Source organism: Odocoileus virginianus, chromosome 2 (genome assembly GCF_023699985.2).
Source record: "Odocoileus virginianus isolate 20LAN1187 ecotype Illinois chromosome 2, Ovbor_1.2, whole genome shotgun sequence".
Lineage (NCBI taxonomy): Eukaryota > Metazoa > Chordata > Mammalia > Artiodactyla > Cervidae > Odocoileus > Odocoileus virginianus.
Window position 1 is genome coordinate 62,703,960 of NC_069675.1, and position 22,594 is coordinate 62,726,553.

A 22,594-nucleotide genomic window follows, 5' to 3' on the forward strand; every position below is an offset into this window, starting at 1 on the left:
TTCTGTTATGTAGCACCTGATAACGAGAAATATGGGGAAGCTGATATATACTTATTATCCAATTATTGTATTTATTGTATTTTACTTCAATTAGCTTTCCTCTTGTAATGCTAAAACGTGCTCACACGTTATGGAATTTAATTAACTTTTACATCTGTTCCAACAAATAATGTAATCTATTTTAACACATTCCTAGGAGCAGAAGCATTTACCATTATCTGTGATAAAAGTTATCTATAACAAAACAACTTATTTTCACTCTAACCATATCTTCCTCATGAAGCGCCTGATTCTTGTAATTTTTTTTTTTCTCATCTGATTATTTTTTGTTTCTCAGTCCCACAACTTTCCCTTCTAAGCTCTGCTCTGTATTGCTGGGGCTGGAAGCCTACAAACTACATTTCCCAGACAGTCTAGCCAACTGGCTTCTTCTTCATGTTCTGCCAGGGGGAGGAAATGTTTGAAGATTAGAAAGCTGGAGAAAAACAGAAGCAGTGTTTTTTACTTTTTGTTTTCTTCTGCTTCTGATTTTAAGAGCACAGCAGTTGATAAGAGCTTCTGGTGGTGTGGGACAGCGGGTGCAGAGGAACTATACATCTTCTAGAGCCCCAGATTAAGCAGCCCTTCATGCATGGTTCTGGTTACACTGAGGCAGCACCCACTGGCATTTTCAGCAATAGTAGGTCTGGGTTCTTGAACTCCAGTCCAAGAACACCAGAAGCTTCCTCCTTTTCCATTAGTTCCAGTATAAAAACCTTGAGATCACACACGACCATTCTCTCTCTGTTACAGCTATCAGTTCAGTTCAGTTGCTCAGCCGTGTCTGACTCTGCAACCCTATGGACTGTAGCATGCCAGGCTTCCCTGTCCATGTCCATCAAGTTGGTGATGCCATCCAACCATCTCATCCTCTGTTGTCCCCTTCTCCTCCTGCCTTCTATCTTTCCGAGCATCAGGGTCTCTTGCAAGGAGTCAGTTCTTCCCATCAGGTGGCCAAAGTAGTGGTGTTTCAGCTTCAGCATCAGTCCTTCAGGACTGATTTTTAGGATGGACTGGTTTGATCTCCTTGCAGTCCAGGGGACTCTCAAGAGTCTTCTCCAACACCACACTTCAAAAACATCAATTCTTTGGTGATTAGCTTTCTTTATAACCCAACTCTCACATCCATACATGACTACTGGAAAAGCCATAGCTTTGACTAGATGGACCTTTGTTGGCAAAGTAATGTCTCTGCTTCTTAATATGCTGTCTAGGTTGGTCATAGCTTTTCTTCCAAGGAGCAAGTGTCTTTTAATTAATCCTCTCTTTTCTATTCTCATTTACTCTTCCTGGCCCACTTATCACTCCCCATTTATTTTATGGACTGCCACAACATTCCCCCACACATAAAACTGGGAGAGGCCAGCATTTAAATTTCAGTTTTTCCACTTAGTTGCTGTGTGGTCTTGGATCAGTTATTTAACTTATTCAAGACTCAGGTACCTCATCTGTATTAATAGTAAACAAAAACTACTAACAGTTATTGAGAACCTACAATATACTTGGGGCTCTGTTAGCACTCTCTGTTTTAACACTTATATGATCCCATGAGGTGTGTGCTTTCAGTCTTTCACTTTTATGCTGAAAAAACTGAAGTTTAACGGAGTTAAAGAATTTGCCTAAGCCCTCACTGCTGACAAAGGGAGGAATTGGGGGCTGTATCCAAGTATCTCTGACTTAAAAGACTGTGCTCTTGAGCTTATTTAGGTGCAGATCATAATACAGATATTGGAAGGTTGTTGCAATGGTTAAATGAGATGTGTAACTCATGTAGAGGACCAATATATAATAAGTATTAAATAAAGGATTTTATGTCATAAAACACTATGGTATTCTTTATATCTTCTATAGTATTCTTTCTATGTTATTACATGTGTACATCGATAGCCTGCTTTGGTCATCTTAACCCAAATGATTGGATGTTTTTCCCCCATAGAAACTTGTATAAAAGTTAACAGGAAAACAGGTTTTGTCTTAGAGTTAATTCTGCTGTAATATACAAATTTATTTTACAGATAAACTATCACTGGCATTAAAGAACCCTTACATTTCCTCATGTGTCAATTTGTTCATAGTTGAATATATCCTTTGCTTTTGTGTAGGCATAGTCTTAGCTGACACTTAATAAAACTTACTTAAACTTGGATCTTTAATATTTCTGACATTAGAAGAACAATAAAGATAAATGGGAAAGCCAATTTTCAGGAAGAAGGAGATAGCCCAGGAGCAGTCCAATTAGAGACTAAAGGAGGGAAATCCTAAAGACAGATCCCATGCAAGCCTAGAGTTAGAACACAGATCCAGTGAATTCTGTTTCAAAATGAAGTATATTTTTTCAGATAGTTTAGCTATGTTCTTTGCTGAACTACTGGATTTATTCATTTTGATAAGAATGCTTTATACCCAGGGGTCAAAAATTAGCAACTAGCAATCCAAGTGAAACTTCCTGGTATCTTCTGTTATCAGTTCTTAAAATTTCTGGAGCATCATCTTATATTCAAAGGATTCTATTTGTTTTTAAAGCAACTTGTCTCTCCTTTTCTATTATCAAAGGATACTTAGAATTAGCTACTCAGAAGTCTCATAGTATAACAAAAAGAGGAGTGAATGAGGGTCAGGAAACCTGGGATCTGGTAGCTGACTCTGATGCTAAACATCTTTGTAAACTTTCTGGGCCTTCATTCTCTCCTTTGTACAATGAGACCTGCAGTTCTATCCTGTGCATAAATTTTATGATTCTAATTAAGAATGATTTTCCATTCTGATTCATAGCAATGAACTGAAGCACACCCAAAATGTGAATTTGGCTGCATTCCAAAATTCTGCCTCTGGGAACTCTAGTCTTAACAATTTCACAGAACATTCAGTTGACCAAATACTCTGAGCAACCACTCTGTGTGCAATTGCTTAATGTTCTGGAGGATGTAGGACCCAGTACCAATCCCCAGGGAGCTTATTGTCAAATTGGTGAAGCAACATCAAAAAGAAGATGCAATTACAAGGTGAAATGGAAGTGAATCATTTTTTTTTTTTAAGTGCCAAGCAGACATTGTTAGGGACAATCACTGACAAAGAACAAGGCATGGACCATTTGAGGGAGTTTAAAGGCAAGTCTGACTAAAGTGGAATGTGTGCAGAAAAGTAAGAAGGTGAGCAGAAAATAGTTGGGACAGATAGTGAAAACTCTTAAATGCCCATATAAGGAAATTTGACTTCATTCCACATGCAGTAGGGAATCGTAATTAGGTTTTAAACAAGAAAATGATAACTTCTAAAGAAACATGAAGGCTGTCAAAATTATGTTATTTGTCAGGACATTCAGATATTTCATACATCTGAATGAACTCCTAGGCCTTCAGAATTTGGCCTTTATCTCATTGGAATTGGATGAGTTAGACGGGTTCTCATAAGTCATAAGAGGTTGTCTCAAACATACAAGTCGCACTTACAGATATTCCTTTAGGTGTCTTTTGCTTCAACTTAGATACCTTCAACTTTAAGTGAACAAAGATCAAAACTGGTAGCTAGTGATAAAGTAAAAGCATCAAAGAATTCCAGCCTCTAGAACTTTATCTTTCTTATTTATTTTTTCAACTAGATATTATTTCACAAGGGCCTCTTGAACATTTACACTCTTCTCACACCTTATACACATGTTGTTTAGTCATTTCTGCAGTTTTATAGTGAAGTTAAAACTTTGTCTTCATCCCAAGAAGGCAATTGATTACATTTTAGGGGATGACCATGCCAATCACTTGGGCTGCTGGTGGGTATTCACTTGTTTCGTCATTTTTAAAATAACCAAACAGAAAACTTCCAGGATTCACCACCAAGGGCTGGAGAGAGAAGAAATTTCTATCTGTTAGCATGAAACTTTGCTGTTTTCCCTACTGAATTAACTCCAATCATTTTCAAGAAAGAACATTTCAATACATTTTTCTGACAGGTAGGAAATTAACTACATACCAGAAGCTATTGAATTCAACTTTAACAGTATCAATAAACATTTCTGATTAAATTATGAAATTGATTTTATAATTTTGACCATTATGTTTTTACATCCATATCATCATATGACAGTAAATGTAGTTACCGCTTCCTTATTGATCTCAGACATGGCACTCTAAAGTACTCATTTGACTATATTACAAAATCAAACTTGATTTCCTGTAATACTGCAGTAACTTCAGGTCATAATCGAGTCTGAAGAATCAAAATAGATGAATTATTCAGTTATTAAAAGACATATTTTTCCTCTGAGGAAGAGGAACACTTTGGCCAGATCATCGTTAATGGTTGTGTTATAGGAAGGCTATTTCTCCATGTGGGATTACTCTGTGTGGGTCTCACATAAATATACTATCACCTCCCACTTGTGTTATCAATCATGTTTCTGGGGAATAACATAAACACTACTTGAAGAGAAAGAAATGTTTATTCTTCCTACACAGAAATTCAACAAAAATGCAGTGTTTTCATGACTTTAAAACCCAATGTCTTGGTCTTCCCAACTCATCTCACCAAAATAATACTAACACATTGAGACATTGCATTTCCCAGGAGAACTACATATCTTATGTGTCTTTCACTGGATACATTTTTTAAGGCAACCAAAAATGATGCACCAAGCATCAGACAGAATTAATACAAAACTATGAGTGATCATGCTAGAAGTCCATCCCTGGGTAAGCCCACATAAAGATATTTCATGCTTGTCAAAGCTTTTCCCCAAAAGAATTTATTTTCACATTGTAGAATGTAGGCATCTGAGAGACCTCTCGATTTTCCCCGTCAGCTCCTCCATTAGGTAGACGAGGAGAGAAAGGTGTAGAATTATGAAGCAAGTCATGGAGGGAGAACAGCTGTCTCATGATCGACTAGGACTAGAGCCTAAGTATCTTGTCTCCCAGCCTGAATCCTTTCTTTACATCAGATGCACCCTGACTATAACTTTTGAAGTAGCCCATGAGATGAGTCAAAATATCAAACCAAAATAAATTATATCTACCCTGGAACCAAATGAATCAGTCCATACTAGAAAAGTTCTAAGGTTGAACTCTTGGAGTGATATTCAATTAATCTACTTCCTACTTCTATAGAAATAGGAATCCTGTGAAAGGTCTACTAGAAATAAAGAAGTATATCTTTTATGCATTTCACAAAGGACCAAAGTATAAATTCATAGTGGCTCAATCTACCAAAAAAGATATATGAGCTCTTCTATAAGAATCTGCCAGTTTTGAGTTTGGAAGACCAGATTACAATCACTCCCTCCTTGCTTCTCTTCATCCTTGAATTAGCATTTGTAAATACATTCTCCTTGAAAAGGTTTCTGTTGCATGGCCAACATTTAAAATCAATGGGCATCTGTATTTATCAAATGAGTAAATATAATAATTTATACATCAAATAATAGATTTCCAATAAATAGAACTCCAAAATATTCAAGTTGGAAGTAATTGTAAAGTTCAATTCATCCAGTCTTCACTAAAGCAGAAATGTCCTGTACACCAACCCAGAATATGCCCAACTGACTTTCCTCATCAGCACTGAAGTCAGAGGACCTGCTCTTTTTCAGATAGGTCATTCCATTCATGAATAACAGTGACCACTGGAAGTTTTTTCCTTATAAAACACTAAAATTTATTTACTGACTGATTGATTTAATGCTTGGCAGAAGGAGGCATTATTAAAGCTGCCACTTCAATAAAAGTGAGTGTAGCCCTAGATATTAGTCTCCTATTTTAAGAATGTTTTCCTGGTTTAATTTGTGGAGGATAAGCAAATCTCTGAAAAGAAAGATATTTCCGGAAAGCTTGGAGGAGATAAAACAACGGAAACCTAATACTTTTATTTTACTGACCCATATGTTGGATTTCTACAGAGTGGGAGACTTGAAAAGCACATGGCCTGTTGCTCTAAACTCATTAAAATGAGCACCGCTCTCACTTGAATATACATATTCATATTTTTAAATTGGAGTATAATTGCCTAACAGTGTTATGTGAGTTTCTACTGTACAATAAGGTTAATCAGCCATATGCATACATATATCCCCTCCCTCTTGGACATCCCTCCCATCCCACACTCTCAGCCTTTCTCTAGGTCATCACAAAGCATCTTGCTGAACTTTCTCTGCTTCACAGAAGCTTCCCACCAGCTATCTATTTTACATATGATAGTGTATATATGTCAATCCCAATCTCCCAGTTTGTCCCACCCTCCTGTCTTCCTTGTGCCCACATGTCCGTTCTCTATGTCTGTGCATCTCTATGTATCAATGCATATATGTGGAATCTAGGAAAATGGTACACATAAACCTCAATGAATGGGTAGGATCTGAGATAGAATGACTGATTCAATAATTTATTTGTTAGGCAACATCATGAAGTGTCTTCTCTGTGTCCAACTGTCTACAAGACTATTAAGAATAAACTGAGTATAATCTCTCTTCTCACAAGTCAGTAGGAGAAACAAACAGCAACTAAGAATGCAGAGAGAAGATAAGAGCAAAGAGAAGTTTCTGTGATCAGAAGGAGAAACCCTAGTTCCCACCAGGAGTTCCATCCAGGTTTGTTTCTCTAGCTTGAATTACACAACTGCCTGCCTAACAACCAATTCAATTCTGTTCCACTCAAATTCATCTCTAACACTTGTTCATGATGATTTTTCTGAAATACTAACCTGACAATGTTTTCCCTTGCCTTCAAGTTTGCACATATTCTGTGGCATAATATAGTCATTTATAAAAAGTCCCATCTGTCCTCTGCCCACTTCTCTTAGTACCAGCCCCACCTCAAACCTTGTCCTCCAGCTACACTGACCTCTTTGTGGATGTCCAGATACTCAGGGCTCACTCACCTCTGAATCTTCATCCACATGGCTCTCTTTACTGACAGTTCTTCCTTATTTTCTTTGTACAACAAATTCTGATTGAAGCTTCAGAACTCAACCCAAATGTCTTTTAAAGCAGTCATTCTGAGTCTTCCAATCTGGGTCTGGTATTTTTCTTCTTGGTACAGGAGCACCTTGTGTTTACCTTAACTCTGGATTGTAAGTTACTGAAGGCCTGTAGAAGTCTATGGGGCCGCACAGAGTCGGACACGACTGAAGCGACGCAGCAGCAGCAGCAGCACTGGCTATCATCCATACCACTTGGGTTTTGTGATCACCATGTCCAAAGAGAGAGAAAGAAAGAAAGGGATGAGGGAGGGATGGAGAAAGAGAAGAAATGCAGAAGGAAGGAAGGGAATACACTTGTTTCATACATTATTATTAAGCTATAAATAACAATTTTGTGTAAATAAAACAATTATATAACCTGCATCTTCCACAGATCTCAACCATGCTTGAGAATCAATAATTATTTAATTGATAAATATGTAATAGATGGAGCTTCCCTGGTAGTTCAGCTGGTAAAGAATCACCTGTAATGCGGTAGACCCTGGTTCGATTCCTGGGCCAGGAAGTTCCCCTGGAGAAGGGATAGGCTACCCACTCCAGTATTCTTGGGCTTCCTTCATGGCTCAGATGGTAAGGAATCCACCTGCAACCTGGGCGACCTGGGTTTGATCCCTGAATTGGGAAGACCCCTTGGAGGAGAACATGGCAATCCACTCCAGTATTCTTGCCTGGAGAATCCCCATGGACAGACAAGCCTGATGGGCTACAGTCTATAGGGTCGCAAAGAGTCAGACATGACTGAGTGACTAAGCACAGCACATGTAATAGATGAATGAGGTGGCAAGATGCCGTTAGTGGCGTTGAGTGGCTCAAAGAAGTATCTACAATGTTCACAGATTATATTCCAAGTCCTGTCTACTCAGTCATTCTTTCAATAACTTAGACCATGAAAACTCCAGTTTGACTACAGGTAAAGGACATTCAGCACAGGTTTCAAAAGTAGCTCTAGTGCTGATGAAGGGAAGATCTGACTCGTCAGATTTGGGTGGCACCACCTCTTTCTTTAGTGGTTCCTAAACCAAAATTCATCCAAGGATATGCAACAGTAGACAGACTTGCATGGAGCCAGATTCTAAATCAGCAACACGGACAGGCAACCTGAAGATGTTTGTCCTTAATGTTGTTCAAAGGAGAAGGTTGGTTCATTCCTATAAAAACAATCATCAGTACTATCCTTAAGCCTCAAAGCTTGAATTCAACTTAGAAAGCAATGGGGCTTTTTCTTTTCCTTCTTTCTCTGTTGTTTTTAAAGTTTTGATGCTTTTTAATTTTTAAATATACTTCTCAATTGAACTTCACAGAAATTTTTTCTCTAATAGTGGAATTTTGGTCCAACTTTGCAGATTAAAATAGCATTATTTATTACCCATGGAAAGAGGCTAATAAGTCACATGAGTTTGGTGACATTGGAAAGTCGTTCTGGAAAATAAGCAAATATTACTCAGCATAAAACTTCCTTAGGCAAACTTATAAGATCTAAAATGGAAAATTAGGTACTCATACTGCATAGATTCATCATGACTCTTGGAAGAGGAAATATGTAGGGTATGACCTAAACCAGACATTGGCACACTTTTCTGTAAAGATTCAGATAGTAGATATTTTGGGCTTTTGAGACCAAGTGATCCCCAATTCAGCTACTCAGTTCTGCCATGGTAGGCAGAAAGCAGCCACAGGCAAAATGTAAACAATTGAATATGGCTGTGCTTTGATGAAACTCTGTTTTGGGGCACTGAAATTTCAATATCATGTAATTTTATCACAAAATATTCTTTTAATTTTTTTTTTCTCAATCAGTAAAAAACTTCCTGAGTTCCCAAGCCATACAAAAACAAGCAACCGGCTGGACTATTGGGCTGTGTTTTTCCATCCCTACTCTAAAATATGTAACAAAGCACCTCTGAGCTATTAGGTAGAAGCCAAGCTATGCTGCTTCCCTGACGGCTCAGCAGGTAAAGAATCTGCCTGCAATGCAGAAGATACAAAAGACACGGGTTCAATCCCTGGGTCAGGAAGATCCCCTGGAGGAGGAAAATGGCAACCCACTCCAATATTCTTGCCTGGTTATGAATCGTGTGGGCTATATTGACACTGTCATTCAAGGCCTTCCATTATATCCTCCCATGATACTCAAGATGTGGTTTCAGTCCTACTGTTCAGCTGCTCTCCCACTCCTCTCTTCCATAAACTCTTTGACCCCTGAAGATGTCCCGCCCCTGTGATTTTGCTGAGACCAGAAATGTATGGCAGCCCAAGCCCACTTCAAACGCCATGGTACTAAGAAACTTGCCTGGACATGAACCTGAAAGTGACCCGCTTGTCACATGGCTGCCTTGAACCTCCCAACTGCACTCCACATTATAGTCATTGATGTTTAGGTCTTATCCACTTGTTGATTATCAGCTCCTTGAGGGCAAAGTACAACATAACTTTTCAAATCTTCATATGTATTGCATAGGCGGAGAATTCATACAGTTGTTAAATGAGTTAACAAAAAAAATTTTATCACTGCCCCCCCCCAAAAAAAAGCTACTATCATCCTCAGTAAAATAAAACATAGATCCTTTAAGATGGACAATGGATGGATGCCCTCCAACAGGGATAAGTGATCTGGACACTCGATTTGTCCCTTACATTGGACATTCAGCTCTCCCTTGGCTACCAGCTCAATGAAGCATCTGCCTCTTTCACATTCTGTCCCAAGTATGGACACATCACCTTTTCCTGAATTCCCCATAGCCAAAATGAGGTCGAAGTATTTAAACAAGAATTTATTAGAAGCTTTAGGATAACAAAAGGGATCACATAAAAAGGAACTAGAAAATGGGATATTTGAGTTACATCTAGTTTACGGCTCTGCAGCTGAGATCAGCCACAAGAAAGCCTTTGTGTGGCTGATGCCATCTCACTTCTGCACTCCTGGGAGAGCTTGCAAGTGTCTCTGGATTCTCTGAAATTGAGACTCAGGAAGCATGACCCCAAAAAGACAAGAGTTTGCTTTGACTCTGGATACAACCTGCCATCAAATACTTTCATGTCTTTTGTTAGAGAAACTACTCTATCAGAAAAATTAATCCCAGTGTGTCCACCTCCTTTGGTTCATAAATCATCTTGATCTGATACATAACCTCAAATTTGGGGAGAGGCTGCATCAAGAAGTCAGAATCTGATGCTGGATACAGAAAGAGAAAAACTGTTTGCTGACTCTGTTGAGAGCAGAGTAAGGTGAAAGTGGTTCAGACTGCAGAGGAAAGGACTTGGATAGTTGTAACAGAGACTTCTTACTCAAAAGATAGTTGGACCAGAGAAAGGCTATAAAAAGTCTGGATATAGAAAATGTTCCAAGGAACTGAGGGCCATCACTTTCAGAGTGTCTCAGTTTATGACAGTTTGGAAGTGGGGACCAAGAGGTCAGGGTGTGGACTAGGGAACATCTAAATTTCTTTTCAGCATTGGGTGTCTTTAAACCATGGATTGTGGAATATGGTACTTGAAATAACAATTCCATGTTTAATATAAAATCATGGGCAATTGATATGACTGCATTTTCTTTTTTAAATATTAAAAAATTCTATTGCGGTATAGTTGATTTGCAATGTGATAGCTTCAGATGTACAACACAGTGATTCATATACATACACACACACACACACATGTTCTCTTTCAGTTTCTTTTCCTTTATAAGTTATTACAAGATACTGAGTATATTTTCCTGTGCTATACAGTAGGTCCTTATTGGCTCTCCATGTTCCATATAGTAGTGTGTTAGTCACTCAGTCATGTCTGACTCTTTGTGACTCCATGGAATACCAGACCAGGCTCTTCTGTCCATGGAATTCTCCAGGCAAGACTAGAGGAATGGGTAGCCATTTCCTTCTCCAAGGGATCCACCGAACCCAGGGATTGCGCCCAGGTATCCTGCATTGCAGGCAGATTCTTTACCATCTGTTAATACCAATCATAACAGCTATAAGAAAATACACTGAGTGGTGTTAAGTAGAAACACTAAAAAGATGCTTAAACTTTAGTAACTTGTTTATAATAGTTGAAAGATAGAAAGGGAAGGAGAGAGAAAAAAACAGGAAAAAACTGGTTGACTGGCCAAGCAAGTCAATTTTTGAGTCAAGAAATTGAGCAAGTCAAACTTCTTCTGCGTTTCCTCATCCATAAAATGGGAAGTGTTTCCAGGGCTAAGTAAGGATCAAATGAGAGAATAGATGTGAAAGAGCTTTAAAAAGCAGAAGGCACTCTCCCAAATGGAAGGGATTATCATTACTTAAATGCATTACAGACCCAGCAGCATCAGGAAGGCTCAACCTCTGGCAAACAGCAGTCCAACAGGTGATTTGAGTAAGGCTGAGGTTACATTTTGATTAACCCACATGAAGCCCTGACATCATCTAATGCAATGTGATACACCTAAACAGAGCACCTTCAAGCCAAATTGGGCCTCTAGTTTCATGTTGTTGTGATTGTGTTTCTCATTAATTTCAGTGACCCTTGCACCTCCTCATCTAAGGAAGAGGGAGGGGGGATGGTCTGTAAGGAAGCCTGGGACTGAGGATAGAAATTTGGATGTTAAAGCAAAGGGACATTAACTTTCACAAAAGAGTCAATTTCAAAAACATAAAAATCATTAGGTCAGTTAAACAAGCGGGTCATTGAGACTTGCCAAAGCATTTAATGAAATAGATAAAAACGAGTATAAGAGTGGTTTTGTTGTTTGCTTCATCCCCCAAGGGAAATACCTGGCAGGGTCCTGCTTCCTTTTAATTAATCCCATGGTTGATATCTTTGCTTGGTTTTATATATAAATAAAATAAGGGACCAAATCAAATTCACTTCTCCATATAGAATAAAACCCTTACTACAAAAGCAAGAGTGGTGGGAAAGTATTCTATGAATACTGTTTCTATAAGTCCATCATTACAGATTTTTATAAGGGGGGAGGGAGACTATTTGCAGAAAAAACACTCACCCAAGCCCAAAGCAAGGGAAGATCCCTGGTTTGGCCTGTTTGGTTTGAAAAGTGGCATTCAGTTCAGCATGACTAGCAAGATAACCAGACAAATGATTCATCAGGCTCGTAACTCAGCAGGTGTATTGCTGCATGCCCGCCAAAGAACCATTCACGGCTTGTTTCAAGCTGTGACTTTCTCTGTGTGGCAAGAACAAGAGAGGAAGATCAAGCACTCAGGTTTCCTCCTATGGGTGCATCGCACATCATTCTAGTCCATTATACTCAGAAAATATTTATCAGACACTCCTCTGTACTCTGAAATGACCCTGGTGGTGATGGGAATGGGAATGGAGGTGAAGAAGCTGAATAATTGCTTTTATGAAGGGAAACCAGACTATGCACTGCAAGGAAAGTCCAAAACTGTATAAATAAGAAAACAATCACCCATCATCCATAAGTGGAGATAACCAGTATCCACATTTGGGGATGCGATTTTATAATTATTCTGAGATGGCTGGATGGCATCACCGACTCGATGGACGTGAGTCTGAGTAAGCTCCAGGAGTTGGTGATGGACAGGGAAGCCTGGCATGCTGTATCCATGGGGTTGCAAAGAGTCAGACACGACTCTAACTAGTGTGTATGTGACCCTTACACACACACACACACACACACACACACGTATAATTGTTAAATCAAATTTTTGTTTTGACTGTATACTTAGTTTTATGTCTCTTTTCATTTAGTAATATATCCCATGTCCTGATTTTTGGGTTTGTACTATTATAGCTTGCATTTTAGTTGAATAATTGCTTTCATGAGGGGAGACTAGACTTTTCTAATCTGTTCATACATTTCTGAGTACAGGGGTAGTTTCTGTTCTTCTTCTTCTCCTTTCTTCAACCTCATTTCTAATCCCACCACCACAAGTGTCAGGAGTACAGAAAGAGTACTATTGAAAACTCTTCTCTGAGTAGAATGAACTAGAACTACAAGGCAGGGTACAGTAATACAAATCCAAAAGGCAGAACACAGGATACAGCACTAGATAAAAAAAGAAACATAAAACTAAGAATACACTCAAAACAAAAATTTGAGTTAACAATTATAGATGTGTGTGTGTGGAAGAGTCACATACACATTAAAAGATAAAATAACATACCCAAATGTTAATACTGGTTATCTCTGCTTATGGGATTATAGGTGATTTTATTTATACAGTTTTGTACTTTAACTTTCCTTGCAGTGAATAGAACGCACTTTCAAACTCAGGGAAAGAAATTACTAAAAAACACACACATACACAAACTTCACAGGGGTTAGAGTTACAGAATAGAAACAAGACTATCAGAACACTGTATGATTTCATTTGTTATTTTTGTATGTGATTCCCTACAATAATCAGAAGGGAAAATCTCATGAGGAGAGAGGGCTTATTTTCAGGGGCTGTCTTATAGCAGGCTGTATTACACCTGCTACAACAGAATACCATAGATGGAGTGGCTTATAAACAACAGAAATATATTTCTTCTGGAGTCTGGGAAGTCCAAGGTCAAGGCACTAGCAGATTTTGTGTTCAGAGAGGGCAGCTTTTTAGACAGTCATCTGTTTTCTGTGTCCACACATGGCAGAGGGGACATGGGAGCTCTCTGGGGTGTCTCTCTTCTACGATGTTTCAGGTGTAAAGAACAGTAATTAAGCTATATATATACATATATACATATAATTCTTGTTCAGATTGTTTTCAATTATAGGTTATTACAAGATATTAAATACAGTTCCCTTTGCTATATGGTAGGTCCTTATTGTTGCTCTATTTTATATATAGTAGTGTGTATATACCCCTATTCCCTCTTGCTAAACATAAATCTGTTTTCTGTGTCTGTGAGTCTGTTTTTGTTTTGTAAATAAATTAATTGCATCATTTTTTACATCCTGCATGTAAGTGATCTGATATTTGTCTTTGTCTGACTTACTTCTCTTAGTATAATAATCTCTAGGTCTATCCATGTTGCTGCAAATGCCATCATTTCTTTTTTTTTTTTATGGCTGAGCAATAGTCTTTAGTCACTTTAGTGACTAAATAGTCACTAAATAGCCTAAGTCACTTTAGTTGTGTCTGACTCTTTGTGAACCTATGGACTGTAGCCCACCAGGCTCCTCTGTCCATGGGATTCTCCATGCAAGAATACTAGAGTGGGTTACCATGCCCTCCTCCAGGGGATCTTCCTGACCCAGGGATTGAACCAGCATCTACTGTGGCTCCTGCATTGCAGGTGGACTCTTTACCATTGAGCCAGTGGGAAACCCCCATATGTGTGTGTGTGTGTGTGTGTGTGTGTGTGTGTTTGTGTGTTTTAAAGGGGACTAACCTCGTTCATGGAGAAGGCAATGGCACCCCACTCCAGTACTCTTGCCTGGAAAATCCCATGGGCGGAGGAGCCTGGTGGGCTGCAGTCCCTGGGGTCACTAAGAGTCAGACATGACTGAGCGACTTACTTTCATTTTTCATTTTCATGCACTGGAGAAGGAAATGGCAACCCACTCCAGTGTTCTTGCCTGGAGAATCCCAGGGACGGGGGAGCCTAGTGGGCTGCCGTCTATGGGGTTGCACAGAGTCGGACACGGCTGAAGCGACTTAGCAGCAGCAGCAGCAACCTCGTTCATGAGGGTTCTGCTCTCATGACCTAATCAGCTCCCCAGATCTGCACCTCCAAACACCATGACATTAGGAATTAGGTTTCAACATATGAATTCTAAGGAGATTCAAGCATTCAGTCTATAACAAGAGTGAAACAAAAGAGAGGAGGAGCTGGAGCACTGTATGTTAATCCAATTTGCATGGAGAAGAACCTCAAGGGGCAGAAAAGGTGGTAAAAGATAAAAAGAGGAAACTAAAGTTATCTAAAGAAGAAAAGCAAAGGGCCTGGAGCAGGCTGTTCTGGCTTAAGGAGAAGTCTATGTGGTTTCTTAAAAAAACATTGTTCACTCAGTCAATATAAGCCACCTCCTATGTGCACAATACCCAGACAGGCTCAGCATAACAAGGCAACAGGATATGAATTCTGTCCTGGAGGAGATAGTCTGAGAAGAAGCAAAAAGAAGAGACTGTTGTGGGAGAAAGGGAAGAAAAAGTATTCAGTATAGCTGGTGAGGAGTAAGGCTCTACAGAGAAGAAAATCAATGTCATGCTGCTCCTTGACGGAAAAGGAGATCTGAACTGCCTGGAATTGCCCACTTTTGCATCAACATATATTTGTTGAGCCACTGAACACATGGAAAAACCAGTCTTTGCTCAAAGACGGCTTTGTAATTTCAGAGTAAGACAGGGCTGACCTTCTAGCCATCTCATATGAGATGAGTTTGGATGGGTTGTTTTCACCCGTGTACTCACAGGGACTCAAACATCTATGGTGGCAAGACACCATTATTTCCTCCAAGAAAGATATGCTAATTGGCTAAATAGATGTTTGTTATGCATGTTGCTAAGGATCCAGATAGTTAGAAATGTCCAGCTGACTAACTACTTTTTCACTTTTCAGCTTACTTTTGGCATGCCTTAGAAACAGCTGAGATGAGATGATTTCTACACAAGTCAAAACAAGTGTATTATCAGCCAAGGGACTTCCTAAGAAAATGCTGTTCCCTATTTAAATAACAGAATCACCCTTGAGAACACTTCAAAGATAGATATGGCCTTGTCTGAGCCATTTTGGTTCAATACAATTGGCCAGACTCATGGAAAAACCTCTCTGTTTGTGATGAGTGATGACGGCAAGAAAGCACAAGGGCTTCTTCTTAGTTCATGTTCCTTCTATTAGGCCACTTTTCTTAAACTGTGTGGTCAAATTTTGTGCCGCCCTTTGTAGACACTGCTGCTACAGTGGACACTGTGGAAAATTCTGAAGCATCAAAGAATCCTAGAGCTTCTGCAACCAAGGAATAAGTCTCAGGAGCCTTTTAACACGTGCCCACCTAATATTTGTTTCATTTCAATGTTGCAGAGTTTAGTGAGATTAGAGAGGAGCAGAACCAAGAACAACTCTGCTTTGGACTGACATGCTGGGTTATGGCTGAGGTACCTTGCTTCCTGACACAGGCAGAGATGCCCAGGCAGGATCTAACCCAACACTGTAATGTTGCTGTAAATTTCATGTCTTATTTCCTTCTCATGTCCAGTCATCACAAAGACTTAAGGTAACCTTGTGTTGCCTTGCTTTCTATGCCCAATCAGCACAGGGTTGACGGTCATCTATGGAGCAGAGAAGTTAAGCAGTCACGGATTTTAGGGATGTGGGCTTTAACCAAGTCCACCTGATAGTACTGACCTTCACATTCACTTTTTCTTTTCATCTGCTTCCCAGTGAGTCCAAATGTCTCAGGGAGAAAAATGACTTTCGGATCACCCAGGGTGTCAATGGTGGATAGATGGCAAATTCACATCCATCATCACACTCCAAGACTCAAGGGCTCTTGGGCCAGAATCACTTTTGCTTTCAGACTGTGAACTCTTAAATTTTTATTGAAACATAGCTGATTTACAATATCATGTTAGTTCCAGGTGTATAGCACACTGATTCAGTTGTAGATAGATAGATACTCCTTTTCAGATTATTTTCCCTTATAGGTTATTACAAAATACTGAGTATAGTTCTCTGTGCTATAAAGTAGGTTCTTATTGGTTATCTGTTTTATATATAGTAATGTATATGTGTTAATCCCAAATTCCTAATTTATCCCTCTACCCCCTCCCCCTTAGTAACCATAAATTTGTTTTCTATGTCTGTGAGTCTCTCTCTATTTTTAAATAAGTTCACTTGTATCTATTTTTTTAGATGCCACACATAAGCCATGTTATATGGTATTTGCTTTTGTCCGACTTACTTCACTTAGTATGGTAATCTTTAGGTCCATTCACACTGTTGCAAATAGCGTTATTTCATTCCTTTTTATGGCTGAGTAATATTCCATTGTGAATATATATGCCATATTCTTTACCCATTTATCTATCATACTATGAAATCTTATTCCAGTATTTCTCATGTCCCTCTTTGAAAGAAACACTGTGGAATTCAACTTTGATATATTTTGGGTCTTGAGTGGAGATGTATATAATATCAGTCCCCTCCTCTGTCATGGGTGTCCAGATGTGTTCACAGGAAGCCACATTCATTCAGGTTTTTTATGTTTCTTCCATCCTCCATCCAGTGTCTCTCCCTCTCCATTTGTAAGACCTCCCTCCACACTTGATTCACCTATTATTCGCCATTTTCTTGACTCTTCAGCAAAACCCTGATACTGAGCCTCCTCAACTCTCTCATGGGTTTTGTCTTCTCAGTAGTTCTTCTGATTAACCTCTATTCTTCCTTTTTTTTCTCTAAAGCCTGATGGCAAGGTAATCTCTGTTTTCCCTTCAAGACTAGCTAGCTAGCTTCTCTGATTTTCAACTTGGAATCCTGGGGTCATTTGACTTTAATAATGGGAGTAACATGGCACGCCCTTTCTCCGCTACTGACGGCAAGGCAAACTCCTCCTGATCTCACTTGTCCTCTCAGATTTCCCCTCCAGAAATGCTAACCTAGCACCTCATAGAAACAGAGATTCATCAAGAAATTAACTCCCCAATCCATCTCCACCTTAAACAGTCACTATCTCCCTCTTTACCATATAACTTTTGTTTATGAAGTTACTAAACCTTGACAAGAAGCCACTTAGTCTGTTCTGCTCATTTTATAGTTGAGGGAATTCTGGTCTAGATGGCATAGGGACTTGGCCAAAGTCACACAGCCAGACTACTTACTGGCACTCGCCTCAAGGACCTGCTCTCCATCCTCTTTCTCTGCGGTCTTCTCACTCTATTGTCCCCTCCCTTAGTCTTGTCAGTTTCTCTTCAATAAAATCTTGCATCTGTAATATTGACATACGAGTTTCATGCCTTCTAGGACCTTAACACAAAATCAACTAAATTGAGTGATTGAATTTTTGATTCAGTAATTAGCAGAATAAACCTGACTTCTAGATCTTTTCCTGACCTCTGAACAGTTCCCACCCTTCCCCTCTTCATTTTGGGTAGTAAATGCCGGTGAGCCCCCAAGTGTGTTCTCATGAGTTGCTTTAGCCAAGAAGGGCCTTGTGTCAAACATGTTTGCAAATGCTCATAGCACATCTGATCTCTGCCTTAGCAATTCAGGATGTGTTTCAAAGGCTCTGGGAGTGCTATAATCAGACAATTTTCATGACACTGTTTAATTTAATATTTATCAAGTCTCTTTGGTTATAGAGTTCTTTTCCTGACAATAACATCTATTGAAATCTTGCAGCATACATTTTAGGGAAAAGTAGTTCTAGACTCTGTATCTCTATTTTTGTCTGGATGCCTGACCTTCTCAAATTATTGGCATACTTACACTGCCCTACAAAAACATTCCCATTCTATGGGCAATCTTTTTAACTTCCTACCATGTTAAAGTATTAATATGGGGCTCTAGACGAAGGGGCTCACCTCGTCTAGAAAATCAGTGAGCTTGGAATCTAAAATGGGTTGAATCTCATTGACTTTGAATGAATAACTTTACTTTCTGTGAGCATTGTTTCTTTACCTGTAACCCCAGCATCATAATTCCTGCCTTGCTTATATCAATATCGCTTTAAGGATTGGCAGAAATAATGGACAGGAAAGCAAGTCATTCACTCTAAAAAGTTGTATAAATGTTAAAAATTGCTATGATGGTAATGACAATGATGCTGAACCTCTTTCCTTAAATTACAGATTTACGTTAGTGTCAAAAGTTCCCAAAGAAGTTTAAAAACTAGTCATATTGGGTTTAATCTATCAACTGGGTTTAGGGAAATACAGCTGAAGAATCAAAAGCAGAAATTTGCAGACTTCCCTGGTGGTCCATTGGTTAAGAATCCTCCTGCCAATGCAGGGGACATGGGTTCAATCCCTGGTCTGGGAAGATTCCACATGTACGGGGTAACTAAGCCCATGTGATCCACAGAACTTATGCTCCACAATAGGAGAAGCCACCACAATGAGAAGCCCAGGGACCACAGCTAGAGAGTAGCCCCCTCTTGCTTCAACTATCGAATGCCCAGTTCAGGGCACCAATTCAGGGCAGCAATGATGAACCAGTGCAGCCAAAAATAAAATGATAAATAAATAAGAATTTTTTTTTAAAGCAGAAATCTGCCAGCCGCAAAAGAGAAGAAGGAAGATGTAAAGCTAGTGGGGAGAAAAGTTAAGGAGAATTTAAAATCATTCTCCAAGGAGGAGGCAGGGCTCTCATATAATTTCAGTAAGAGACTTCTCCTGACCTAGGGGCAGGGGTAGTCGCCAGGAGCTAGGCTCCTGGTGGAAACATACATGAAACCCTGTTGAAGAAATGAAAGGCTTTGGCTGAAGCAATAGAGAGCCCCTTCTCAGTGATCTGAAGGAAGCCAGAAACCGTTGGAGAACATGCAAGGTCTTTTCTCAGACATCCCAGAGATTTATCCTTTTTGCCCTGAAAGCGAAAGGGCAAAGAGGGCCAGACAGCAGTTCCTGGAGTTCAACAATTCAGAGCTGAACCAGAAAAATACTAGTTTCTCATAGATGGGTTTATTTGAGTGCGTTCTTCATGTCTGCCAGGCCGGTGGCCAGAAAAACATCTGTTACACATTTTAATAGGGTCTTCAGAACACATCACATGACACTATAATCCAAAGGAGTGATGTAAATGATAGGGAAATTTAGAGATCACAGCTGGACACAAACAAAATGTGACATTGGCCCTTTAAGGCTTTGTCCTTCTGACCACTCCAGGTTTCTAATCTTCCTGCCAAGTGGGCTGGAGGCCAAAATATTTCTTAACTTTGCATTTATTTCAGGGTGTTAATCTCATAGGCAACCAACTCCTATTTAATAAACTCAAACTCCCCAGGCCCTCCCCCTCAGGGATGCCTATGTCTGCTCTCCCGAAGGCTCAGCATACATGTGCCGGCCCCTGTCTTTTCCTGCTTGCCCAGGGTGTTGACACAGCAGTGTCAGGGCATCGTGCAGCTGTCATCAGCCCCATGCCACAGATGGTACCTCAATTCTGCATCCCCTTCCCAGGGCGCCTGCCTCAGCCACACGAGCAGTCTACCTGCCTCTGAGTCTTACTTCAACTCCAGATGCTAGGAGGCGAGGCAGAGGAACTGAACTCGAGACCAACTTAGGAGTTTTGAGATCTAACACAGATCACAGGAGTGGGCTTCCCTTGGCCTATCCGCAGCCCTATTTTTAATCACTAACCAAGAAAGGTAATGAGAAAGTACTTGAATTACAAAGATTCCCATTTATTACTCTGGCTGACCCTCCACAAAGCATCTCTTTTCCCCTTTGGCAAGAACAGATCACTATTGACACTTTTAGAAGGCCCTGGGCCCCTCTCAATTATTGGCCTAATCTCTGCCTGCTCTGAAAGCAGAATTCTTTCCTAACTAGATTTTTTTTAGAAAGTTAAGAGGCTCTTCTTTGCTTTATTCATTGGAATGACTTGGTGAGCTAATATGTTCTCCTGTCAGTACATTTCATGGGTTCAGCAACATCTGCAGGATGTGGAAAGAGCAGGAACAAACCAGATGTTTCCAAAAGGTAGCTCCACTAAGCCTTCTTAACATAATTATTACAATAGCACGTCTGCATTTTATGTTACCTCTTCTATCTTTATATGCTGTGAAGTTTTCCTGTAGAAATCCAAACTCGTGGACCCAAGTTCTTTCTAAACAGATTTGCAATCTTAAAAAAAAAAAAAAAAAATTTGACATATATCCTCCATTAAATCCAAATTTCCTTTATCAAATTTTAGAGGGGAAAAATAGATTAAGGAAACGTGGATATTTATCTCAGCCTTCAACATTTACACTTATTTGGTTAATTACCACTTAATTACACTGTCAAAGAGGAAAATTTTACCCTGGACTGATCAGTGCCCACCCTTCAGGGCCTCACTTCTTCGGAGAGGTAGACCTCTGCTCAGAGCCAACTCCTTCCTCCAAGAAACATTTGTAATGATTACTTGACAAGAAGTGCAGATACGAAATTGCGCAAGGGAGAGCCATCACTCACCAGAGTCCTGCTCTCAGCTCTCAAGCTAGAGCAACAGTGCCCCCCAAAGCAAGCAGCAGAAATATCCTGTAAACTGACACTGGGCTGCCCAAACTTCTATTTTCTGCTTCATAAGCTGAGGAGCTATTTTAAGAGTTGCTGGCCGAAAAGCAGGCTCTATTACAACCAGACGAGCATTCCAACCAAGCTGGGGAGCCTCGGCTGGAAACAGAAAATGTTTCCACCTATTTTAACTCAGACGCCAGAAATTCTCTACGGAGGAGATGGGGGTGGGGAGCAGGAGAGACACAGTAGAAAATCAGAAAACTTCTGAAGTTTGCCAAACTGGAGGGAACAAAGTATAACTAGATTAATGCATAAATCTTATTAACCGAAAGGCAGCTGAATAGAGTCATTTGTCATCAGAGTTTCTCCATCTTTTAACAAATGGCAATATTTTTGAGTCTCACAGTTCTCTGCCAAGTGGAAGACCTCATTAAAGCTGTTGGAAAATAATAGTATTCGAATTAGTTTAATTATGATACGATGAATTATCAACCCAATTTTTAAAAACAATACTCAATTAGTCTTTTTTTTTTAAGCCAGAGACTGTTTTCCAAAACAGGAAATGAAGCATAACACCCTTAATTTCATCATTAGGGTAGAATCTTAGACACTCTGATTCAGTGGTTACAGTGACATCTAATGAAACCAACAGTCCCACCCCAGCAATCCCCTCTGTGCATAGACTAGAAGGCCTGTTGGCTCCAAGAATGGAAACTGCATTAAGCCAGAGCCTGACCCAAATTTTCTCTTTCAAGTTCTAAGCCCTGTTTTCTATTTTCCCTTCTAGCTTGGAATAAGGTCACTCTATAAAAAATGAAATTTCACATTCCTAAAAGACAATGAACTGATGATGTCATATCAGCCTGCTTGGTGTTTATGCTACTCTTGGGGGTATTTCAAGGGGGAAAAAAAAAAACAGTAATAATGTAGTGTTGGAAAAAGAATGAAAGCCAGGAAGCCTGAAAACCAAACTTTTGAAACCAAACTGTACAATTAACAACATAATCATAAGAACCTATAAGGAACAACCCCTTCCACTCCTTTGCAAAAAGGTACAATGAGACCCCTCACCCATAATATTCCAACCCAAACATTAAAAGGACTGTTAATACCAAGTGTTTGTAAAAATGGGAAAAATTAGAATTCTCATGCATTCTAAGTAGGAGCATAAATTGGTACAACCACTTTGGAAAACTGTTTGATAGTACATACTAAATATATAAATCCTAAGACCCAGCTGTTCTACTCCTGGGTATATATCCAACCTAAATGAGGACGTATGTCTACCACAAGGCTTGTAAAAGGGTCTTCATAGCCGTTTTATTCAGAATAACCCCATCCCAAAGGTCCATGATGTGTAAGATAAATTGTGAGATATTCAGTTCATAAACTATTACATAGTGATACTTTGCATATACAAAAAAGAGTGCATACTATGTGATTTCATTGACATTTTGTTCAAAAACAGACAAAACTAATCTGTGATGATAGAAGTG